At 40.4% G+C, this 27,115-nt stretch overlaps 1 long non-coding RNA gene across 1 annotated transcript in view; it reads right to left on the bottom strand.

Moving 5' to 3' along the window:
- LOC109453841 (uncharacterized) overlaps positions 1–27,115 on the bottom strand; it is a 58,025-nt gene that overhangs the window by 9,655 nt on the left and 21,255 nt on the right. The gene's annotated exons all lie outside the window — the stretch shown is intronic.

The raw sequence follows: 27,115 nt of genomic DNA, 5'->3' as shown, positions 1-27,115 counted from the left end.
AAATATATATATACACACACATATACACTATTCATTCTAATGTGATAGGCTCACCAGAGAAAAAAAATGCAACCTTCCCTTCTTATCTCTACCCTCGACCTTCCGCCATTCCCAGAAGGAAAAATTAAGTTTTCGATTCTGTAATTTTGCCCCTGGACCCACCTGAAGGGCATTTTGGACTTTCAGGGTCCTTGATCTCCTAGCTTTTACATAAAATGGTCCTTCAGCCTAGAACTACTTTTTCCTTCTCCTTCTTTAGTTGGTTAATTCTTACTAATATATTAAGACTCAGCTCAAGTGTCCCTTCTTCCTAGAATCCATTCCCTTATGTTCCCAGAGATACCTTCTTCCACCCAGAGTCCCTAAACTGACCTCTTTCTAGTCATGTCCTTAACCCCAAGAACACAGCCTCATAATTGGGAATTTCTGCTTCGCAGTTCCTTTCTGGACCTGTACCCACAGGTGTAGCAGGGTCCTGGCACACAGAGTGGGGACGTGCCTGTGAAAGAACGCCCCTCAAGTCAGTAACAAGGCAATAAAACGCACTGATTTACACTGAAGAGTTAGTGCCTTAAAATTGCCTTTCTCAGGTGACTTTGCTTAAAAGAGGACAAAGGAAAAGGCAACCGAGAAAGATAAACTGCTGGTGGTGGAATTTTAGGAGGAAGTGGTCCTTCCTAGGCTCCTAAGATTAGACCCAGAAATTTTCCAACAGAAAGGAACCTGAGAGAGCATTAGGGTTTGGACGTTTTCAAACAGTGCTCTGTGGATGCCTTGAGGTCCCTGGAAAGTGGGGAGGGAAGATAAGGTTTGGGGGATACAGCTCCAGATTCCCTCTGCCCAACCAAGGAAGGAAGCTCTGCTACTGTTTTCCATATTGGGAGTATGTGTGTGATTTTGCTTGAAAAAAGGGTTCTGCGAAAGGGGAAAAAAATGGATCTGGTCCAACTCACCTATTTTATAGATGAGGAGAGTGAAGCTCAGATAGTTAATGCCAGTTGCCCAAAACAACACCGTGGGTGGGCAGATGTTTTGACTCTGCCATTAGTGCTTATTTCAGTACCTGTCTTCGTTTCCCGCCTTGTCGGCTGGAAGGGCTTCCTGCGTACTCCTCACTCCCCAACCCCTTCCCAAATCACCTCCCTTAAAGGAGAGGGGAAAGCCGATATGGGGAAAGCAGAGGGATCTTGTGATTCCCTTTTTGAGATGACAAAAACCAGGGTTCCGATTCTGAAGCTCCTCCTTGGTAGACCCCAGGCTGATCCAAAGTGAAGAAAAACATGACAGCTGGAGTGAACTTCAGAATTGTAACAGCTCTTTCCTAAGACTGTAAAAACATTGCTGTGATCACTCGGACCTCCTGCCAAGATGATTTGGAACAGTCTCATTCTTTTGCTAAGTGTTAAAGTCCTTCTGGGTCCTTATATCAAATTAAATGTTGCCTACCGACTCAGGCCTGCCTGCAACTAAGCCGAATAAAAGGTACAAAGGGTCCTGTCCTGCTGGGGGATGTTCTTTTTATTTGTGTCTTTTGGAAACCACCTGACAGAAGACAATAGGCCTTTAAGGATTTAATACCCACTGGAACTGCAAATTACAGTAGGTGACTCTCGAAAGCCCAAGACGGAAACACCCCACAGGGAGAAAATGAACAAGAGCTATTTCATTTTATGATTTTATGTGTATTCTGACTCTTGATGGGCCCTTCCCTTCTAATAAGATTTTTTGCATTCCTCCCTCTCCCCCTCCCCATGCTTTCAATTTGTCTGCCTTATTGTTACTGTGGGAAACTTGGTCCTTTGATCTGAGCCCAAATCAGGAGCCAACTGAGGCATGTGTGGCATGCACAAAGAAAATAATCATAAAAGATTATTCATACTAAATGCGTGACGCATGCCAGATGCTCCTCCACATGATTTGAGGGTGAGAATGTATCTCATCCACACAGGAACTCGATGGAAGCAAATACTGTCATCATAGTCTTCATTTCACAGGGGAAGCGCTTGAGGCACAGAGAGGTTAAGCAACTTGCCCAAGGGCACACAGCTTGTTAAGCTTCAAACACAGGGAGTTCTGGGTCCAAAGACACAGCCTTAAGTGCTGTACTAATTTGCATCAGTATTTAGTAAAACTACGGATCAGGGTCTCGCTACTGGAACTTAGCAGAACACAAAATAGTGAGACATTTGGGCATTAGGAATTTGGCTGGCCTGATCAAGAAAGGTGAGCAAACATTCCTTTGGGGAGGGACTTATTTATTCTAAATCCTAGCACAGAGCCCTGGGGCGAGTCAGAGACTTAGGAGGATGGCAGGAGACTGATCATCCAGCCCGCTGCCTGGAGAGCAAGAGACCAAGAGAAAGAAGGACTCTGCACATAGGCAGACTGTACCCCCGTTTCTCCACTCACTAGTCATTCGCTTTTGGGAAATTGTGCAATTCTCTGTGTCTGGATTTTGTCACTTGCGAAGTGGGGTAACTATGAATCTCAAAGGGCTTCCATGCGAACTAAAGGAGAAGACACAGAGAGACGCCTAGGCCTCAGCGTGAGGCATCAGAAGGTGTGATGGCCTTTCCTTTCCCAGGGATGTGCCTGCTATCCAGCATACTCCACCTTGAACCAGGCATCAGCACCTTCGCCTTGAGGAGTCCCCCCCTCATAATCAGGATGCACTTTGTTACACTACCTCCCGGACTCCACGGGGCTTCATAGAAAACATGTGGACTTTGAAATCAAACCACTATAAATGGGAAGCCTGGCTTTGACATTTACTAGTGCGAGCAAGTGGCTTTCTCTCGCCGAGCCTCCCTTTCCTAATGGTGAAACGGAGATGCCAGGCTGGATGACTTAAACAACAGAAATTTATTGTCTCCCAGTTCCGGAGGCTGGAAGTCCGAGGTCAGGGTGTTGGTAGGGTCAGTTCCTCCCAAGGACTTTGGGGGAGAATCTGTCATGCCTCTGTCCTAGTTTCTGGGTGGCCTCAGGCTTTCTTTATAGATGATCACCTTCTCGTTGGGTCTTCCCTCCATGCATGTCTATCTTGGTGTCCGAATTTCCCCTTTTCGTAAGGACACCAATCATATTGGATATGGGTTCCCCCTAGTGAGCTCATCGTAACTTGATCAGCTGCAAAATCCTTATTTCCAAATAAGGCCATGTTTACAGCTAGCAGAAGTTAGCACTTCAACGCTTTTTAGGGGACATGCCCTATGGAATTATGCCAATTATCCAACTCTGTGTACTTACTATCCCCTCAATTACTATATAAATTTAACACTGTACTTAATAAAGTCCATTAATTTTTTTTAAGCTGTGGTCTGAACCCATGCAAAAATACAGAGTAAAGGAAAAGGGTACTTCTAGGAGGCTTGGAGTTGGGAAGTTCAAGAAGAAGACACAGTTGAGAGGAACGTGAGTCTAGGTGAAGCTGACTTCGGTCAGGTGGAAATGAATCCACGGGCCGATAGCATCAGGTGAAATAGTATTCTGCTTCTAGGAAGAAATATACGGGAATCAATTCCAAGAGATGCTGTGGGGCAATGAGAGCAGAGGAGCTCAAGGGCATTCATAGAAGTTTTGCAAAGAGCTTGCATCATAAAATAGAAAAGCCACAACAGTACAAGGAGGGGAAGGAAAGGGAACCAAGCTGTGACCAAATTTAAAAGGACGTTCCGGCCAGAAACAAGGGAGACGGTAATCAATGCACACAGCAGAATTTAGGAATCAGAAGTCGGGAGGCAGTGACATGCAATTTTTAATACCCTTCTCCCAGACACAACTAAGTAGAATTAGTTTTATGAGTTTTCCCAGCTATCCTGAACTAGGAAAAATAATAATGAAAAAAGGAACATTTTATTACACCTCAATTCATTATAGGTGTTCAAACAACGGATAAGTTTCTCACGTGAGGACTTTAAAAGCCACAGCTTGCAATGCACAGACGTGTGAGGAAAGAAATGTGTAAGTTGACAGCGAGAGTGACCTCATCGACCCAGGAGCCACACAAGTGGACTGAGTCTTATAGGTACAACATGCCTGAAAGAATCCAGATGCAAAAAAAAAAAAAAAAAAAAAATTTACTAAAGGATTCCATTGGTACAAAGCAAAGAACCAGCAAATTTGATGATGGTGGAGATCAAAAAAGGTTACTTTTGGGGTATTGACTGGGAAAGGCATAAAAGACACTTGGGGGGACCTAGTAATGTTCTACATAAGATCTGGGTGGTGGTGACTTGTACATAGGAAAATAATATGTAAAATGTAAAGAAAAAATGTCAAGTATAAAAATTAACCCACCTGTGCCCTTAATAGTTTTACTTCATTTTACTGCAAGCCAAACATACTTCAACCTTAAAAAGTAAGTAAAGTGAAAAAGCAACCTGGTCTTGCCCAAAATGTATAGTTTCAAGATATACATCGATAATGGCCAAAGGGAGGAAAGGAAGGTTAAGGGTGGAAGGGGAGCGGTCTTGACAGCTGCGTGGCTGTCCCCATCACGTCTCAGCCCCATGGAATCCGAGGCCACCCTCCATCTCTACCCCTAACCCACTGTCACATCCTCTTGTTTTTATTCTCTTTATTAGCACTTCCTAACAGAATGGGACATTATCCCATTTTCTGTCTGCTTACTGGTCTAACGTCTGCCTCCACTCCCATGAGATGGCGGCATCTACCGTAGTGACCCAGCCCAGCACATGCCTGGCTCACAATAAGCCCTAATCTATATTTATTGAGTACATGCGTAAGTGAATGAAGGAGAAAAGGCTCACATGTCTGATACTGGGTTGGAAAACGAGGAACGCATAGATGAATAAAAACCCATTTCTCTCCCACAAGGAGATTCTGGTGATCAATTCTGGTTGTTTCTACCTTAAAAGGGTCCTTAGGAACACTCCCTTCCATCTGATTCATTCTCCTGGACTTGTTCAGCAGCCCCCTACCTAGTCTTTCTGTTTGGGGGTTCTCCCACACCCATTCCCCCTCCCTGACAGACACATACACACCTCTGTATGGCCACCAGCTGACTTACTGAAAATGAATTCTGATTCTATTGCTCCACTGCGTCCAGCCTCCTTTGGCTCCTCTCTCCACATCTGAACTGCTCCAAACGCCACAGGCTGGCTCCCAGCTACCTGCCACCACTCACCTCCCAGCCCCATCAGCCCCCTCTTCATCTTGTCTCCAAGCCTCTTTCACTACATCCGGCCCCCCACACCACCCTCTGGTCCTCCTGGGTCCTTGGACTCTTTTTCAGCCCCAAACTCCTTGGGGGGCTGCCTCTCTGCCCAAGGAGCCCATGGCCTAAGGGCTGGAATGATTGCAGCAAGGCTGAAACCAGGGAGGCTCCTCTCCATTGGTTTCATCAACTTTTGTTGTTTTCTCCTGGTTTTTCTCAAAATGCCCACGCCTATTTTAGATTATTGAGAGAAGGGGGGGAAGAAGAAAAGAAAACAGGAGTCATATTTTACCACCCAGACATCACCACTGTTAATGTTTCAGTAACCAGAATAGCAATGAACAAATGACTCAGAGTCATCGTCTCTGTAGTTTTAGTTTCTTATGGTCACCTGAAGATTATAGTTGTCCACTCTGTTTTCTCTCTGCGTGTTTGTCTTGTTTTGTTTTACAAACAAAGAAAGAGAAGGAGAAGAAGAGAGAGTGGGAGGGAGGGAGAGAGGGAAGGAGGAAGGGAAGGTGGGAAGGAAGGAAGGAAGGAAGGAAGGAAGGAAGGAAGGAAGGAAGGAAGGAAGGAAGAAAGGAAGGAAAATGACCTTTCCTTGTCTTGTAAACATCTTGTCTTGTGAACTGCCTTTCTCCAAAATATGGACATTGTAAGTGTTTGATTTGAATGTAGAGTTGCGTGTAGCAGATGTACAGTCCAACCAGATCCTTGGAACTCAAACCATTAGACACCACATCTAGATCAAAAATGATGCATGAAAATACATTTCAGGGGCACTTCAAGAAGAATTAGTACTATCTCAAGACAGAGAGAGGAGGTCAAGTTTATTTAGGGTTTTACTCTTTAGTCTTTATTCCTTCAGTATGTACCCCAAGAGCTGAGTTCATAGAGTCAGGGTGATAGATAGTCTCATTCAATTTCAGCTGAGCACTTGCTATTCACCACGTACTGATACAGGGCTGGTACAGAGCAGCCATAAAAATGAATGTCAAGTTGACTAGGACCCCATTAACCTCAAGTTCAATCTGACGGTCCCTAACCTCTTTGTTCTTCATCTACTCAGACTAGAAAACTGTGACTCGTCCCTTTCCATTACTACCTTGACTCCGAAATCTAGTGATTCTTTCCTTCCCATAGCTCTTCATTCACCTCCCCTGTGTCCCTATCACCTTTACAAACCCTTAGGAACTCTGGCCCAGATTTCTGCCCCTGGTCCTGCCTGGCCCCTGGGCTCTCCAACCCCCGTCCACCACATATGTTCTTGCCACTTAACCTTTCCAAACCGAGGAGTTCTTCCCAGCATCCTCTGCGAAAGTCCATGAGTGTCCTCTTTGCCCAAGATACAGATCAAATTCCTTAGCTTGCAATCCAGAGTACTACAGAAACTAGATTCATAATCCCATGTGCAAGCCACAGGCCACGTGTGACTACTGAGCACCAGAGATGAGGCTGCTGAGAGACAGTCTCACCAGAGTGAGAAACGCTCGTGTTTTTCCGTTGACACGACTTTAGTGTTTTGCTAAAACTACACTTCATTTTAACCATTGCATCACATAAAGTATTATTGTAGTGTGCATGTAGGGTGCAAACTAGGCATTTCTAGTATTACTTAAACACGTCAATGAATTGTTTCAGTTCCAATGTTGTTTTCCTATGCATCTATGTAACATTGTACTGTTTATTTGCATATTATCTGCAGACAGATAATATTCTCTCTCTGTAGAGAGATCTGTGTAAATCATAATTGTAATTAAATTGAAATAGTATTTCAATTATAATGTAATGAAAATTTTCTCGTCTGAAAAAGGTAAAGGCAAATTTAAAAACTGCAAAGAAAAGTATACCAATGATGTAGAATTAGGTGGAGATGTAGAAGCTAGTACTATGCTAGGCAGAGTAAAGCAAACAAGGAGGAAGAAAAGCATTGCAACTTGCTACAGCAGATTGTGAAAGAAAAATTTAAGATGATAAAGTGGACAATATTAAGAAACATTTTCAGAAAATGCATAGTGGATTTGATAAGAAGTGTCCTTCCAATAGCCAAAAAAGAATCAATGAAATTAGTTGCCAGAAAACAGAATCAAATATTCAACAAAAAATTTTAAGTGGTTTTAATTTAAAGTATTTTTTAATTCAAAGAAAGTTTTGAATAAATTTAAGCAGGGTCTGCACTTATAAATTTGGTCACGTATAAAAGAGCATGGATTCTTGCACAAAAGAAAATCCCTGTTAGGTGAAGAAATGGTAAAACAAATTATTTTTAGTAATGGAAGTATTGTTAGGAAATTCCGAGGAAAAGACTAAAACAGATGTTTTACAAAAAGTGGAAGTTCTTCAAATACATCACCAAATAATTGCCCAAAACATACAAGACTTTTCTAACAATAGCAAAGATCCACCAATAAGCTTGAAAACTCACAAGTGCTTTTCTTTAACTTTAGAGGAGTCATGCAATATAATGTAATAGTCACGGCTCAGATGATGCTTTGGGTACATTTTGTCTCAAAGGACTTCCAGTTTGCAAAGAAATGTTGTCAATTCACAGCCTTAAAAAAAATCTAATACATGACAAACATACTTTTAGGGGCTGGCCCGGTGGCTCAGGCAGTTAGAGCTCCATGCTCCTAACTCCGAAGGCCGCAGGTTTGATTCCCACATGGGCCAGTGGGCTCTCAACCACAAGGCTGCCAGTTCAACTCCTCGAGTCCCGCAAAAAGATGGTGGGCAGCGCCCCCTGCAACTAAGATTGAACATGGCACCTTGAGCTGAGCGGCCACTGAGCTTCCGGATGGCTCAGTTGGTTGGAATGTGTCCTCTCAATCACAAGGTTGCCGGTTCCACTCTCACAAGGGATGTTGGGCTGTGCCCCCTGCAATTAGAAAACGGCAACTGGACCTGGAGCTGAGCTGTGCCCTCCATAACTAAGACTGAAAGGACAACTTAACTTGGAAAAAAAAAAAAAGGCCTGAAGTACACATTGTTCCCCAATAGAGTCCTGTTCCCCTTCCCCAATAAAATCTTAAAACAAAACAAAACAACAACAAAAAAACATACTTTTAAATCTTTTACATCTGCCAACAAAAAAATTCCAGCTGGATAAGAAAAAATTAATTTCTGTCACTTCACATGGTAATTATGTCATGCTAGGTCACAAATTCATATTAATAGGGAGGAATGTTCAAATAAGAAACTGATATTGCCCTCATTGCTTATTCCATTATATGATACATACTGAAAATATCTGTGCTTTGTTTTCTGCAGCACACTCTATGAAAACCATCACGGATATAGTTGTTAAAGTTGTGGTTATATACGCTTAAATACTATGAATCGTCTCCAGTTTATGGAGCTGAAAAAATAGAAGATGATGAATAATGTGACCTTGTATTCTTTGCCAGTGCTCTTTGGGTCATGCTCTTTGGGCCAGTGCATTTTTAACTCCAATTCAAGATTTTGATACAAAGGGAATGCTTGCCAAATATTCAGTAACCAAAGACAGAAAATGCCTGTATGATGTATGTTTTCTCATCGAAATCATACTGCGTATGAATGAGTTAAATGTGAAACTACAAGAGAAGCTGATTTGTGACATCACTAGGCAGGTATGAGAATTTATGTTGAAACGGATACTTTTATAATACAAATCAATAATAGTGATTTTACACCTTTTTCTAACATGAATCAATATGCAAGTTACTTTCATTGTAATTGATGGCTGCTATGTAAATTGGCTGCAAAGACTAAAAAAACAAGTCAAGGACATTTCATGGTCATTGGTCAATTTTGCGTTCCCTTTCAATTTATGCAAACCAAGAGTTGGTAAATTTACCTCACTTTACAGATATAGTATTGAAACTGATAGGCTTTGCTCCAAAGTCAAATCAATTCTTCTAGAATAGATGAACAAGTGTTGTCAATATAGATGCAAATATAAACAAAAAAATTGGGGGGTATTTTTTCAGTTACTGAAAATCTTTTAAGTATATTTGGAATATATTAAGTATATAAAACTACTTTTTCAGCTGTAAATCATATGAAATGCAGTACAGATCAAGTATATCCAAGGACAATTTTGTTTGAATCAAGATGTGCTGTAAAAAACACTAACCACTGAATTTCCAAGACTTAGTATGAAAACGTATATAAAATAGCTCATTAATAATTATTTATATCAGTCACATGTTGAAATAATATATTGGATATGTTAGGTTAAATAAAATATACTATTCAAGTCAATTTCACCTATTTCTTTTTACTTTTTTAATAATGTGGGTACTGGATATTTTAAAACTACACATGTGGCTCGCATTATATTTCATTGGATAATTCTGATCTAGAATGTAATTGCCATGATAATATGACAAAGGTGATATGGCCTTTGTCTTGTTTATTCTTGTATTCCCAGAGCTCAAAACCAGTGCCTGGCACATAGTAGGTGCTCAGAAAATACTGACTACATAAATGAATCTAACCATACCTCAGTAGTACCAGTACGGGCTCAGGAGCAGGAAACAGAAACCACTCAATTATTTCAAGCAGAAAGGGATTTAATCTGGGGAATTAGGAACTTACAAAAAATCATTGGAAAGGCTGGAGCAGGAGGTTCTTGACCAGGCCCCCAGGAATGGAGCCCAGGACAACACGATAGAACCATCCTGCCAGGAGAGCTGCCACCTCTGCCACCGTCAGGAAAACAGGACTAAACAAGCCATTCCTGGAGCTGTTGGCTTCAGGAACACACCTCTTCAAGCATCAAGTGTTAGATTTCATTAAGACGTCCAATCTAGTGAAACATAAATGGCTTGCACTCTCCCTCTTGACTCCCTCTTAGAAGCTGGTGCCTGGATGCTGGAACACACTGCAGAAAAACTAGCAATGCTATACCATGCATGGCACATGCAAATACCTGCTCAGGCAGGTGCATCTAATTTATGAAGCCTAAATCACATCCAAAAACCACTTCCAAAAAATCTCTCCCATCTCCACACCAGGCAAATGCCTTCAAATTAAACATCCCTTCCTCCAGGAAGCTTTCCCTGACTATCCCAAGACTATGTTATGTTGGCTCTCCATGTACTTTATGTGCATTCTTGGCTCACTTCATTAAATTTATTTTTTTCTAAGTGTTTATTGTCTTTCTCTTTGATAGGTCATTAGCTCCATGGTCAGGGCTGTGTCTGCTTATTCACTATTGTATTCTCCCCACCTAGTGGTTAGAAGCTAAATTCACGCGTTGAATGAATGAATGAACACGGCACAAAGCATCAGGGATTTGCACTCATCTTTCCCCATGCCACAAACCCTCTCATAATCCACCCATGTGCCCTCATAGATATTTAGCACCTGCTAGAGGAAGACCGTGGTTGGCACACCCATCACTAAGACACAAATTTGCGCTCTCAAGGAGGATGGCCTGGGCTGTTTCTAAGAAACAGGAAGGGACTACAGTCTGGGCAACGACTTTCAAGAAAATGCTGGGCCTGGAGGGGCTGGGCCTGAGCCCAGGCTGCAGACCAGCCAAGGAAAGATGGGACCAAAGTGTTACGGTGCACGCTGCACAGAACTTGCCAGCCATGCTCCTCTCAACAAGGAAGACTTGTGGGCACTTAAGTGAGGGACCCGGAAGAGGATCGGGGTCACGCAATGACACGTACACAAAAGCATTTTCACAGTGTATGAAACTCCTCACATGCATTCATCATTATCACTCCTCCTCCCCCCATTTTATAGATGAGGAAGCCAAAGCACAGCAAGGTTAGCAACTTTTCCAAGGGCAAGTGTCAAATCCAGGTCTCAAGCCCAAGCAGCACAGGGCTGTGGTGACAACACACGCTGCAGCACCAGACAGAGCCAAGTTCAAAGTCATCTCTCGCCACACACCGGCCAGATGTTATTGGGTAAGTCACTCTCCGAGTTTCTGTTTCCTCATACATAAGATGAAGATGGTACCATCTAACTCACAGGGGTGTTGTGAAAATTAAATGAAATGCTTTTGCAAAGAACCGAGCTCAGCCCTTTGTGCAGAATAAGGATTCAGCAATTCGTATCGCTTTACTGTTATTGTTGCTATTCAAAGTTTAAGACTTTTGCTGGTATCTCAGCTTGCCCTTTAGTTGTACAAATCTTGTAATAACCTTAATAATTTTCTTTAAAGTAGTCCAGGAAAGCCAGTAGAATATGAATGCGGGAAGGGCGTTCATGAGCATTCACAAGAGGCCTTTAGTTACCTAGATTAGGCAGCATACTCCAGGCCTGGTGAGCTGTCATGAAATCCCAAAGATCTCACCCCAGAGGACAGTACCAGAAGCACGCCCTCTATGTCCAATCGTGATCCCCAGAGGCTTTGCTAATCCACATAATAAATGTGAAACATGAGCTTCTATTAGGGTACTTAGTGACTTGTTAATCACATAATGGACGCACCAAACGGGCTCCATTGATAAAAATAGTGGTAATTCAATCCACAGAGTGAAGTTCAAGATGAAATATCCTAGAGACACTTCCTGCCTTTACTTGATCCTTAACCCTTCACCCTCAGGGGTGGCACACAGGGGGGAGGTGGCACCATAGGGTAGGACTTCTGCCTTTTTTAGCTCCAACTCCGGTGCTCAGGCCACTCAAGCAAGCTATTCTGGCTCACTTGGGGAACTTTTTGAAAATATAGATTCTTGAGCGTTATCCCAGACCTACCGGGTCCAAACCTGCAGAGACGGTTTTTATTTTTTAAGTTTTCCCTATTTGGAATGATAATCACCAAATTCCAGATAAAGTTACATTTGGGTTGGGGGGAGAGGCACCCAAGAACTTCAGCTGCCCTGGGAAAACTTGCCTTCTTAAGCTGGGTGAAATGTACAGAGACGTAATTCTACTAGCCCTTACGCTGTCTTACATGTCTGAACTCATTCATCATAAAATTTTAAAGCCCCCTATCGACACTGTAAGCAGCCACTAGATGGTCTGTAGGGCATTTCCACTCTAAAATGATCTGACCTAACGCCGTTGGAATTTGGAGGCAACGTCTGCAGACCCACTGAGCGCTCTTGTCAGTAACTAGACCCAGTTGCCACCTGGTTTACCAATGACGGTCGTTCATGCCGTGTCCACCAGGCTCTTCCCAGGACAGAGTCAAGTCTTTTTTGTTTTTTGTTTTATTTATTTTTTTTCAGAGTCAAGTTTTAACTGACACTTTTGACATGCCACTCATTCCACCCGTTCTGAGGAAGCCAGTTGCTTTCAGCATTTCCAGGATTCTGGAGCATCTGAGGGGATCTACATAGTCTCCAGGGGTTGGCCCCATGTCAAGAAGAGCAGCTGTTGGCAGCAAAGGATTCAGGCGATGTGAGCATGCTTTAGGTAGTTGTGCTCTAATCCGCTGTTAGCATGCTTGATTAAAATGATGACTGGTTTCAGAGCACAGCCTGGCCTGCAGCTGTCCCGTCTCCCTGGCTTTGAGCTGGGTGGGAGTTGCTTCAGCCTGTGGTGGCAAATGCAACGCAAGGAGAAAAGCCCAGGCACCGGTCCATCCTGTATAATGACTGGGCAGGATTGACCAGGAGGCCACACACTCAGCGGCCTGACATCCAGCCTGATCTGATTATTGTTTACAAGCAATGAATTTACGTTTGTGTAGAAATGAGAGTGCACATCATCCGGGTATGGGGGCAGCCCTCCCGGCTTTACAACGTACCTCAAGAATCAGAATACTTAGGGACATGGGGTATTCCTGTCATTGCCGAAGCCAGGCAATCTTCAAAGTGGGGGGGGTGAATGTACCCCAGGGTTCACAAGATAATCCATGAGTGTTAAGGAGCATATAAGACCTTTTATTTCTATTTGCTTTTTATCTCAATCTTAAAATTTTGTATTTTTTTATATTTTATAATACACCTATTTTATTGCATACTAAACATAATAGATAATGTCACTGAGTTCTTCCTCTATTCCAGGCACTATTCTAAGAGCTTACATATATCATTTTATTTAACTTCTACAACAACCCTATGAGGTAGGTATTATTAGTTCTACTTCACAGGCACAGAGCAGTCAAGTGATTCTTCCAATGTCATACAGCTGGCAAGTGGCAGAGCTGGGATTTGAACCCTAGTCTGTCTACAGTTTATATTCATAACTACTACGCTATTCTGTCTCTCACAGAGAAATATAACATTTAAACAAACATAAATTGGGGTTGAATGCTCAAGTTTTTGTTTTGTTTTTAACTGAAGAAGTTGTTCATTAAAAAAAAAAAAACTTTGGAGAATACTGGTAAGTTCAGATAAAACAAAAACAAAAACTTAAACTACTTCCACGGGAGCTCTGGGCAAGGAGGGATATTTGTCAGGATGTTCAAATCTTAGGGTGTCACCATGAGCTCAAGTGCTACTCGACCTGTGTCTTCCAAGACCAATCATTTGTATGCCATCTTCACAATTTCTGCCACGTTTTTCAGCACTTTTTCTAATTCTGATTTTTCTTTAAATCATCTCACTGTCTAAAACTTAATGAATTTTCAAAATAAACACTGTGTCACCACTACAAATGGGAAACCAGTATCCCTTGCAGAAAACCATTTCATTATAAAGTATTATAAAAATTCTCCTCAAAAGACCTTGTTTTTATAAAAATAATAATAGCTAATATTTTATAATGCTAGGTATTTTATAGTGCCAGGTACTACTCCAAGTTTTGGAAACATATTGAGCTGCCAACAGCCCCACTAGTCAAGCGTTTATATTATCCCCATTTTACAAATGTGGAGCCGGGATTTTCAGCAGCTTGTAAAACTTGACATAGCTGTTGAGGTGGAGGTAGGATTTGAACCCAGGCAGCCCAGCGGCCATCTCAATGTGGTTGCCCACTATGTACACAGTGATACTGCCTGTAGCTCTTGGTGCACCAAGTTAGAGGGTTAGAAGCGAGAACCCTCCTACTCTTAGCTCACTAATGAAGCATCTACTCGACCTCTCAGAAAGTGGGGAGCCTCTGCAGGTGGGCCTCCATGGACTGTCTAACTTTCTAAGGCCAAATCAGGGAAGTCACTGCACTCTCCTCCTCCAAAGATGGGTCAAAAGCATGACTGAACTCCCCTCTAACACCAGGAACAGACAACAACTTGCAATAGGAATGTTTGCCTGGGTTGGTTTAGAAGGGCTTCTCCAAAGAGGGCGGCCTACAGCTGGAGAGGACACTGGTAGTAAGAGGTGGTGGCAGTAACTATGGAGGGAGATACTGAGGTGGGTGGGGAGCAAGACACAGGAAGTGTCTGGCATCCCAAGTCTCAGGGGGTTAGCTCTCCCCCCCACCTCCTGCTTCCAGCCTGAGGGAGAGGAGGCTTCCAGATTGAGAAGCTGGCTGCCACTGCTCCTTCCCAGACCAGAGGTCTGAAGACAGGGAGAGATGTCATGACTTCATCCTCATTCAGAGGACAGGGGAAGGAAAATCCCACATGACACTTTTAGACGGACTTTTATGATTACATCCAAAGAATCACCCCAGTATCATTAGTCAAATAGGTCAGCCATTTCCCAGTGACTTAAGTTACAGTCTCCATACGTGCCGAGCTGTATTTCCAGATTCTCTATTCAGGTCCAGTTGCTTTATTTGATCATCCCTGTAACAATACCATAGTGTTATAACTACAATAATCTTGGAGAAAGTTTTGCTATGTCTAGGGCAAATTCTCGACCCCTTCATTATACTTCTTTTCCAATAACTTACTAGAGTTCTTCGAATCTTCTCTTCTAGATGAATTTTTGAATCCATTTATTGAGTTCCATGAAAAATTGCATTGGCTTTTTTTATTGAGATGACAGTGAGTTTATATATTATTTATAGAGAACTGATTTATTAACAATATTAAATGTTCCCATCCTGCAGCATAAGATGTCTCTCTGTTTATTCAAGTGTCCTTTGTGTACTTATACATTTTTTTTTTTTAGGTATATTCTTAGGGTTTTTGTTTGTTTTGGTTTGGTTTAGACACTTTTGTGAATGGGATTTTAAAATTTTTTACAATTGATTATTGGTGGTATAGAAAAACCTATCAATATTTTTAACACTGATGTTATATCCAGCAATCTTACTCAATTTTCATTAGTTTTAATAGGCTTTAAAAAATTAAGTACCTTGGATTCTTAGCAAATAGTGATATCATCTGCAAATAATGTCAATTTTGAGTCACATGAAATTATATATTTTACATAATTTTATGTATTTATATATAATTTTATGTAATATTTATATATATTATACACTTTATTTTATATGAAGTTTTGACTTCACAGTTTCACATCCTCTCATTTAAGCGCCACCGTAATCATCTCCCATTAGATCTAAATGAACTCTTTTGTGTTTTACATTATGCATCACATTTAGATTTAACATTATCTTTACATGTTACTTGGCTTACTAGTATTTCTCATAACCCTCGTCTTAGTGTCTCTTGTATTTATTTTTGCCTTTACTGGAACATATCCCTAAGTAGTCTTTTCAAAGAGTCTGTGGGTGCTAAATTTTCTGCTCTTACATGTCTCAAAGTATCTGCTTTGCTTTTCTAACTGAAAGCCAGTTTACCTGAGTTTAGAATGCCAAACTCAAGGTACTTTTTCTCAGAAATTTGAAAATATTTCACTGTTGTCTTCTAGTCTTTGGAGCTGCCACTATGAAGCCTGATGTCAGTCTGATTCTTCCTTACTTGTAAGGAGGTTGCATTTTACTCTTGGAGCTTTAAGAATTTTCTCTTACTCTTTGGAATTTTGAAATTTCATCAGGATAATAATCCATTTGTGCTTATATATCTTCTTTCATCATGGGCCCAGGTATTACTGCCTGTTCATGAATTTTTTAACAAAAACTGTAAGTTCTCCTCCTCCCTCTCACAGTATCCTACTTTCTTTCTGCTTTAAGATGCAAATTCCTCATAAAGGAAGGTAGTCTGTTCTTATGGAAGCAAAGAGAAGATGAATCTACATCCCAGGCATCTGCTTGCCACCAGCGCCTAACAGGGTGCCTGCTACCAGACATGAATAAATATTTAAAGAATTAATGAATGGATTATGTTGGGGCAGCCTGGATATCCTGAAGCATCCTCTTGCTATTAAAAACAAACAAACATCAATAAATCAAGAAACAAGTACTGGCGAGGATGTGGAGTAAAGGGAACCCTTGTGCAGTGTTGGTGGGATTGCAGATTGGTGCAGCCACTATGGAAAACAGTATGGAGGTAGCTCAAAAAACTGAAATGGAACTACCTTATGACCCAGCAATTCCACTCCTAGGTATCTATCCAGAGAAATCCAAAACTCTAATTCGAAAAAATTTATGCACCCTTATGTTTATTGCAGCAGTATACACAATAGCCAAGACATGGAAACAACTGAAATGCCCATTGGTAGACGACTGGATTAAGAAACTGTGGTACATTTATACAATGGAGTATTACACAGCCATAAAGAAGAATGAAATCTTACCATTTGCAACAATATGGATGGACCTAGAGAACATTATGCTAAGTGAAATAAGTCAGACAGAGAAAGACAATACCATACGATCTCACTTATATGTAGAGTCAGAAACAGTCTCAGAAACATAAAGGAAAAATTGAGAGTTGCTAGATGGGAGGAGAGGTGGAGATAAGGGGGAAGGTGAGGGGATTAGAAAGCGCAATCGGTAACCACAAGATTGCCATGGGGGTGCGAAAGTCAATTTGGGGAATGTAATCAATAATGTAAGGATTGCGTAGGGTATCCGATGGACACTTGTCTCGTTAGGGAGACCACCTCAGGGATGATGTAGATGCCTGATCACTGCACTGTACACCTGAAGCTGAAGATGAAATATATATATATATATATATATATATATATATGAAGTAGAGTACAGCATTAAGAATAGAGACAGTGGAAATGTAATGGCTGTATGTGATGTCAGAGGGGTAGTAGATGGGGGGAGGGGTGTTATCACTCTGTGAGGGATACAAATGATAAATGTCTAACTATTACATTGTTTTATACAACTGAAACTAAAAAAAAAATCTTTAAGAACAAATAAAAACTTAAAAGTGATACGAGTATATATATGTTTTAAATTTCAGTATTTTTAAAATTCATGACTGAGATGGGCAGAAATTAAGACAGATACCCAGAATCCAAAGATGAGATGGGAGCCAGAATCCAAATAAGTCAGCAAGAGCTGGAAGCAGAGGTATCTTCTGCTTCCCTGTGACCTAGAGCAAAAGTTTTAACTGGTTTCATGAGGGAGAAGAGGCATAGTGTAGGGGTTCAGCAAGGTGAAGGTCAAATTGAAGACCACTGCACAAAGCTCAGAGCCCCAACATTTAGACTCTCAGTAAAAGGATGATCTGTAAAAATATACCTCTGCTAAACAGAGATATATTTATCTGCCACAAGCTTGATTTATGGATAGTGTCCTCTGAGACTGAATATCCACAGCCAGACTTCATCCACGTCTTTACAGAACAATATATACTACCTTTGTAGATTTTTCTTTAAAAAAGAAAAAAATTGACTTTGCAAAGCAGAAGTAACTTCTCTCAGGGAGGATCCAGACTTTCAAGAATTCCAACAAAGTTCCTCAAAAATCAAAGATCACACCGTACGGTAGTCTCCCCTTATCCACAGTTTTGCTTTCCATGGTTTCAGTTACCCACGGTCAACCATGGTCTAAAAACATTAAAGGGGAAAATTACAGACATAAACAATTCATAAGTTTTAAATTGCACACCATTCTGAGTAGCGTGATGAAATCTTGTGCCATCTTGTCCAGCGTATCTGCACTGTACATGCTCCCTGCCTATTAGTCATTTAGTAGCCATCTCAGTTATCAGATTGATTGTAGTGGTATCACCGTGCTTGCGTTTAAGTAATTCTTACTTTACTTGATAATGGCCCCCAAATGCAAGAGTAGTGATGCTGGCAACTCAGATATACCACAGAGAAGCTGTAAATTGCTTCAAGTGAAAAGGCACATATGCATTGGAAAAAACATAGTACATATAGGGCTTGGTGAGACTCACGGTTTCAGGCATTCACTAGGGGTCATGGAACATGTCCCTGTGGATAAGGGGGAGAGGGGACTACTGTACACAAAAAAACGAGGTGCCAAGAACAGCATCAACACAGTTGAAGAGAAAGTGAGTTAGAAAACAAATCTGAGGACAGAACATAAAGATGAAAATGAAAAACATCAGAGATTATAAAGCTGGGAGGCTGGGCTGATAAGGTTTAAAACATATTAAACTGGAGTTCCACAAGGAAAGAATAGAGAAGACACAATATTTGAAGAGATGACATATTAAACTGGAGTTCCACAAGGAAAGAATAGAGAAGACACAATATTTGAAGAGATGACATCTGAGATTTTTCTGGAAAAAGACAAATTCTCAAGCAGATAAATGAAAAAAAAATGTATACGAGTATAGCAACAAAATGAGAGAACTTCAAAACGAAGAGAATCATCTTAAAAAACAACCAGAGAGAAAAACCAGATTATTTTCTATATAGCCAGAAGATAATTAAACAATATTTTCAAAATTATGAGAGACAATAACTGCCAATCTAGGATTGTATACACAACAAAGTCACCTTTTATAAAGAGGGAAAATAATTTTTAATTTCCAGATTAAAAAACAAACAGACTCCTAGAACTAAAAGAACTTCTAGACTGTACATCAGATGCAAAAGTGAGCGATGAGCAAACAATGAATGAAGAACTTAATGGGTTGGTAAGGGCGGAGACAATTGATTGCCATGAATTCCAATGGCCCTGTACAAATTCCACTTTGTCTTATTCTTTCCTTATCTCTTTTTACTAATGACTTACTTTTACTGAGCACTTCACTAAGTATGAAACTGTGCTAAGCCCTTGATACACATCATGTTACTGAGCTTTAGACAACACTATGAGGAAAAGGTTATTGTCCCCACCTTACAGATAAGGAAATGGGGGCTTATTTTGCCTGATGTCAGAGAATATCTGACTGATGTATAACCAGTCCAGAGGGACAGACAGTCAAGGCATATAAGCACAGGCTAAAGTTGTAATTTGGTCCAAACTCACTTGGAATCAAAGGCAATAAGATTTAATCCCCAAATACAATGAAAATCCTTTATTTAAATATTCTTCTGAGGAGAGGAACCAAGAGAGAATAGTAGAGGACCAGGAAACGTAAACATAGAATACCAGACATGACTTCCATTTCTGAATATAATGAAGTAGACTGTACCAGACCAATCTTCCCATAAAGAACAACTAGAAAAGCCAAATAAAGTGTAAAAAACTTGAAGCATTAGAAAGATGTTGAGGGACGAGGACTTAATGGGTAAAACTTCTGGGGAAAAAAGGAGCTGCAGAAGGGTGAGTTAACGTTCTGCAGTCTTTTTTTTCCCCCTCAAAGTATTTACAAATTCTAATTATAGAGCAGGAGGCAAAAAAATCCTGGTCACACCAGTCACAGGGCTCCTGTTAAGAGACAAAGAAAGCAGCAAATCTTTTGGCAGTCTGTGGGGAGAGAGAGACCAAATTAGAGGCACAGGGACCAGAACCCCAGTGAGAAAGAAGGAGCAGAGAACTGAGCCCAATACTACCAGTTTTCCCAGAAGACATCTGTTACATTCTGAAGCTGTCTGGGCAGGAAGCTAAGAAGACGAACAGAAAGCCCCAGAAACTAAAAGCAGGGTTTTAGCAGTCTCACAATGGCAAGGACACAAGTATGAGAGTTCATGCCCTACCAAAAGAGAGACTCCCTGGTTAATACCTCACAGTTGGTACTTCTGGAAAGATCTACCCTAAAACTGGAGGAATGGGCTATAAGAGGCTTTGCAAAACTGCAACCCAGCCTAAAGTTGGCTTAGTCTCTGACTGTCTTAAGACAATCAGTCCTCATTCTTCTTGAACAGCTAAGGAAAATAGAACTCCCTCTAGAGGAAGACAACATCATTTACAGTCTTGACATTTTGTTTTCATACAAAATGTCCATCATTCACCTAAAAATTACCAGACACATTAAGAGACAAGTCCAAATAACCAAAAACCAAGAGGAGAAAAAAGAGAGTAGAAAAAGACATACAAATGACTCAGTTATTGGAGTTCTTTTAAACAGCTAATGTTTTATTTTTAAATAGCAAAATAAATAAAAAAATAAAAAAGATAAATAGATGAAAGACAGTTTCACCAGATACTTAGAATCTATAAACAGAATCAAATCAAAATGCTAGGACTGAAAATTTGAAATTCAATTGATGGGTTTAAGAGTACATTTAGACACTGATTAGTGAGCTGGATTAGTTAACTTGGATTAGCAACTGGATTAGTGAAATAGAGACAACAGAAAATATCTAGACTAAAGACAAAGAGAAGAATGGATGAAAAATATAGGAAAAAAGTGTAAGGGACAAAAGGAACACAGTGAAAAGGTATATGTATAATTCGAGATATGGAAAGATAAATTAGGGCAGAAGCAATATTTGAAAAAGTAATAGACAAGAATTTTCTGATGAAATATGGTATAACTCTGATTCAAAAAGTTCACTAAATTCAATCACAATGAAAACAAAGAAAACCACATTGAAGCATATTGTAGGAAAACTGCTCTCAAACTGCTGAAAAAAACCCACAGGCAAAGATAAAAGCTTTAAAGTAGAGAGAAACTTCAATGGAGCCATATTAAGACTGAGAAGTGATTTTCAACAGAAACAATAAAACTCAGAAGACAAGGTGCTGAAAGAAAATAACTGCCACTTAGGATCATGTACTCAGTGAAATTATCCTTTGAAACTAAAGGTCAAAAGACAAGCAAAACCAAGAAAATTCTCAGCCAGCAGAGCTACACTAAAAGAAACACTGAAGGGAGTTATTCAGATAGAAGGAAAATTGTTCCCAGTAGGAATACAGAAATGCAGAAAGGAATGAAAAACCCACAGAAAAAGTAAATAAAAATGAATACTGACTTACAAAACAATAATAAAGATACATAGGCCTTTCAGGCAGCAATTCCACTTCTAGAAATTCCCATATACTATACATATGCTCCACTCCACCCCAGATCCATTTTCTGTTGTTCTCTGCCCAGATCTGTGCCAGAACAGTGACCACTATGGTCATCTGTGTCCCTTGCCATCTGGCCTCTGTGGTTGGGTTTGGCTAATAGAAAGCACCGGCAGGAGATTGCAGGGCAAGCAGAGAGAGTGGTGGAGGCATTTTTGTTTTCCTGCTCCCTCTATCCTTTGTGATGTTTCTGGAAATACACAGCTCCTGCTAGGTGGCCCTTCCTTTGTGCACCTGCTCTCCAGAGGCTCCAGTGGCACCATTTTCCCCTTCAGTCCTGGGGGTAGTAACAGCTTCTTGTTGTTGTCAGTTCCTCAACATCCAGGGATGGCTCCTGAACCCTGCTCACACCTCTGGAAAGGAGCCCCTTTCATAAGTCTCATCGTTTCAACCTTCTGAGTTTCAGAACTGCTTCCTTCCAGAACCCTAGCTGATGCAGACTCAAATTTTATTGATTTCGTCAATACATTGTTTGTAACAGCAAAACGCTGGAGATGGCCTAACATCTTTTAGCTGGGAAACTGGATACATAAATGATGGCACTCATATAACAGAATGCCATTCCACATTTTCAAAGAATAAAGTAGCTTAACAGGAACTCAGAGGGAATGTTCTCCAAGATGCATTAAGTGAAAAAAAGCAAGGGAAGAGTTTGTATCAGAAATTCTCATTTATATAACGAAAAATATTTATGTCTGTATACAAGTATTAATATCTCTGCAATAATATACAAAAATGTGGCATTATTGGTTGACTCTTCTTGCCCTGTTTGAATTTTGTTTTACCATGTGGAAGAATTACTTTTTCAAAAATCCTTTTAAACATCTTTTAAAGAAGGAAATCCTTTACTAGAGTCAAAGCCACCTCTTGATTGTTTGGCAAATCAGCTTCCTCTCCACTTCTCACCTAATTTCATGCTCTTAAAAATACACCATCAGCCAAACTAAACTTCTCACTTAAGTGGTACCTCAAAGAAACTTGAATAAGTCAAAGAAAGAGAGACAAACAGAGGATGCAGATTTCAATGACCTTTGCCAGATTTCTTTGTAACTTTCCTCTTTAGCAGTGGAGATAAGACTTAAAGATTGATAAAGGTTCTGGAGAGGGCAGAAGGACAGGAACTGACTATGTTACATTCCTCTCCCACCTAATTCTGCCCTTGAGTTGAGTGTCCCGTAACCTGTAACTAGTGGCTTCTGGTTTGGATAAATTTCTGGTCACCTCTGGTAGTAGATGAGTGAAGCTTCGCACAAAATCAAGTTCCCTCAAAAATAACTAAGGGGTTACCAAGTAGTCCCCCTACCAAGCAGCATGAAGACAAAGCAGGTGGCTTCAGTGTCATCTTTGTCCTTGAAAAAGAACCAGGGGTTCTTCTGAGAAATTGGCATGTCTTTGTCTAATGACCTGGGTGGGTCTCATAACTGGCCGTGTTCCGCTCTTTGTGTTGGCTCCCAGGGAGCTCAGACATGAATTTGCTGCCCACCTTCAAAATTTTAATGCAGGCTTTGTGCCAGCCACATCTGCATACTGATTCTCTGTGCTTTATCATCCTATTCAATTCTCTTTTCCTTTCAATCTGATTTATTGCTGTTCTTTTTAAATCATTCTGCAGTGTATATATTTCTGGAGCCACCTCAAATACTGTTTTAGAAAAAAGTAAATTTGATCCATAAATGCAAACAGGAGCTGACTGACCATATTGCTCAGGTGATTTACATAGTCCATGAGAAGGAGCTCAAACTTATTTTATTTATTGATTTTTAGCTTAGCAAATATGTATCGAGCACCTACTATATACCAGATATTATTCTGGCTCCAAGGATGTAACAAAGAAAAAAACAAAGCCCTGCCTTCATGGAACTTCCATTCTAGTGGGGAAATAGATAATAAGCACATAAAATGTAAATATATACTATGACAGATGGCAATAATGCTAAAGAGAAAAATATAGCAAGTGAAGATAGGAGAGTGGGTGGGGGATGGGAATATTTTATATAGAGTGGTCAAGCCAGGTCTCTTCAATAAGGTGACATTACTGATGAGGAGGACGTTTTAATCTCTCTTCTTCTCTCCGTTCCACGTGCCATCGTCCTCACTTAGTCTGCCCTAGTCTTCCCTGGGTGAATACAATAAACATCAATAACTGATCTCCCCATGTCCTACTTCTTCTTAAAGTCTATTCCATTGTCCATACTGAAGCCAGAAGGATCTGCTTACGTCAAATCCCTGATAAACTTCCTATTTTTCATCTGCACTTAAGATCCTTCAAGGTCTGGCTCCAACGTGCCTTACTCTGAACGCACAGTTCGCCACACATGCCCTAGCCTTCCACTTCCGTGGTCCTGCTCATGCCATTTCCTCTGCATCCTTCAGGATCCAGCTCAAACATCACCACCTCTGGGCAGCCTTCCGCAGTGCCCCAAGCAGAATGAATCTGCCTTGCCTTTGCTTTCCTAGAACCTTGTTCAGATAACTACGTATTAACAGCTCTATAGACATCATCTAGTGGTCAGTTATGTAGATACGTAACACGTATGTGTGTCTGTTTTCCTTCAGGATTATGAGTTTCTGGAAGGTCTTGCACATAGCGGGCATTGAATAAGTTGTGACTGAATTCATAATTAAAAATCATTTGAAATTGTGTCGTTCCCTAACACCACCTCTAGCTCACAGAGCTCCAGCTGAAGGAGAAGGAGGGTAAGTAGGAAAATCTTTCTCCCATGGCTGATACAAAGCCGACTGCGCACAAATCAACCTGGGTAAAGCACGGAGGAAGCAACTACCAAAGCCACTCGCAAGAGTGCGCCCTCTACTGGAGAGGTGAAGAGACCGCATGGTATCAGAAGTCCACTGAACTGATTCACAAACCTCCCTTCAGCGCCTGGTGTGAGGGAGAAATTGCTCAGGACTTCAAAATACGTCTGCACGTCCAGAGTGCAGCTATCGATGCTTTACAGGAGGCAAGTGAGTCCTATCTGGCTGACCTTTTTGAAGACACCAACCTGTGTGCTATCCATGCCAAATGTGTAACAATTATGCCAAAGGACATCCAGCTAGCACGCCGCATACATGGAGAATATGCTCAAGAATCTATGATGGGAAACATTTCATTGTTTTAAAATAATTTTCTTTTCTTCCTGTTGTTGCGCGTGCTAAACGTTAGATTTATCCCGCCATGGGATCAAAAGGTACCTACGTATATAATTGCAAGTAGAAAAATAGGGGACAGAAATCAGGTATTGGCAGTTTTTTTTCATTTTCATTTGTGTGTGAATTTTTAATATAAATTCAGGGACATAAAGCATTAATGCAAGTCAAAATGTTTCAGTGAACAAGTTTCAGCCGTTCAACTTTACAACAATTATAAATAAACCTGCTACATTTTTCTCCACAATGCCAGCATTGGGAATTTTTTAAAACAAGTAAATCTCTTATTGATGGCAACTAAATGGTGTTTGTAGCATTTTTATCGTCCAGTAGATTCCATCCATTCGCTTAACTTTTCTAACTGAATTGTCCTACATGCAAGTACATGTTGTTAATAACTGTCTTCAGTGTTGCTCCTGTAAGTTTGTTATTAAAATACATTAAACTATTAAAAAAATCATTTGAGTTAAGTATGGTCATATGATTAAGTTCTAACTGATGACTTATAAATAAACATCTCATGTTTAACTTTCTAGAAGAGGGTTTGCCCTCCTCTTATTCCCCCTTCTCTTTCCTTTTAGCTGGAACACTTCTTTCACACACTTGACAGGGAAATAAACTTTTATTTTATTTAAGCCACTGTTATTTTGAGTATTTACTGTCACTCAAAATTAAAGAACTAGATTGAAAAAAATAACAAAGCCATTTTCACTTTAGGTAAGAGAAAATACATAGAAGCAAATAACTTTTAAATTTTGTTAAAAGCATATTTTTGGATCCTACAATTCTACCTTTTTTGGTTTATTATCTAAAATGCTTAAATTTATTAGTCACTGCTGATATGACTCAGTTAATAATTATAATAGCATATCAGAGGCTTCATTTTACATAACTCCTGAAAGGCACGTTTGTTGCATTATTTAAGAATATTCAACTTCAAAAGTTAGTAACTTCACAGTTCACAGATATCTCTTTACATTCTCACATTAACCCTCTGAAATAGTAAAGGTGTCTATTTTTCTATTTGCCGGATAAGGAAACTGAGGGTCAGATAGGCTATGGAATTTGTGGCTAATAACTGCAGAGCTCAGTCTAAGAATCTGAATCTACTTCCTGGACCACACAGGCTGGCTCAGCTTAAGCACAACATTGCCAAGAAGCAGGAAGGGCAAACCACAAAAGAATTCCAAACATTGCCCACATAATAGCAAGAAGTGCAGAGGTACTAGAACGGTTAAAAGAAAATGGTCTTAAAAATGAACCAACCAACCAACCAACCAACCAACCAACCAACCAACCAACCAACCAATGAAGAAGCCTACTGCAACATGTGCAATAAAACCAATGTTGTCTTTCAGTAGTAATGTTAGGAGCCTGTACCAATGGGACGTAAGCTGGAAGGAGAAACCCTCGGATTATTGTCACAGGGACAGGATCAAAGTCTTGTCAGCTGGAGGAATATGCCTGCCTCATAAGAGGATGACCAATCATCCTGGTTTGCCCAGGACTGGAGACTTTCTTTTTTTTTTAAGTCTTTGTGGGTTTTTTTTAACTTTTATTTATTTTAAGTGTGTTTTTCCAGGACCCATCAGCTCTAAGTCAAGTAGTTGTTTTAATCTAGTTGTGGAGGGCACAGCTCACAGTGGCCCATGTGGGGATCCAACCAGCAACCTTGTTGTTAAGAGCACTGTGTTCTAACCAACTGAGGTAACTGGACGCCCCCTGGGCCTGGAGACTTTCAGTGCTAAAACAGAAAACATTCTAGCAAACCAGGACAGGTTGGTCACCTGCAAAGAAGACTCCCTGTTTCTAGGAAAAAATAATGTTCACCTTGGGAAATGCGCTTTAGAATTCCTCTCTAAAGTTTGCCATCCAAGCCAGTTTATGGCCCAAGCAAGAAAAATAGCCTTGTTATTTGAGTGACACTTTGCTTTTGAACAACAATGACATTATCTCAATGAAATCTGAATGACTTTCATGTCTTTAAAAATAAAAAAAGTGTATCCCCTTTAAAAAAGATTTTTCACCAATAAGGATATCTGAAAGAATGTGCCAAGAACTAGGAAGGCAAGTCCCCAAAACATGTCCCAAAGTGTTTGGGGACTCCCCAAGGATGCCAGAGTGGCTTTTCTGAAGGGCTCCCTCATTCGAATGCTTGTCTCTGGAATATTTATTTATTAAAATAAAAAAAGATCCGCTTCATTATCTTATAGCCACCCTTTGCAAATATTCAGTAGATATGAAAAGACCTTCGAGTTACATTCAATTATTAAAGCAATAAGCAGGCTCGCTTCGGTGGCACATATACTAAAAAAGCAATAAGCAAAGATGGCAGGCCGCCAGAGGCTCAGTCACATTGCTGGTGTCCTATGAATACCAATATTTTAATATGCACACGAGAGATCCTGTCCGAGGCATCCTTAGAAAGGAAGAGCTGTGGCCAAATTCGTTTATCATGACTGATTTATCTGACCACAAGCAAAACCAATATTTTGTGTGTTTTTACATGTAAAGTAATCGATCTTGAGTCACAGGTAAATAAAAATGTTTGAGGCATTTGCATTTCCATTGGCATGCTTCATTTTCACAGATCTTACATTTCAAAGAAGAGACCCTTGGATGTGGGCAACACTTTCATGTGCTGAAACTTGTTTTTAATGGCAGAGATCTTCAGTCAATGAATAACTATTCTTCATATAGGAACCTTGTGCATTCAAATGCTAA

Source organism: Rhinolophus sinicus, linkage group LG02 (assembly GCF_036562045.2).
Source record: "Rhinolophus sinicus isolate RSC01 linkage group LG02, ASM3656204v1, whole genome shotgun sequence".
In the NCBI taxonomy this organism is placed as follows: Eukaryota; Metazoa; Chordata; class Mammalia; order Chiroptera; family Rhinolophidae; genus Rhinolophus; species Rhinolophus sinicus.
This window is presented reverse-complemented; position numbering and strand designations above follow the sequence as displayed.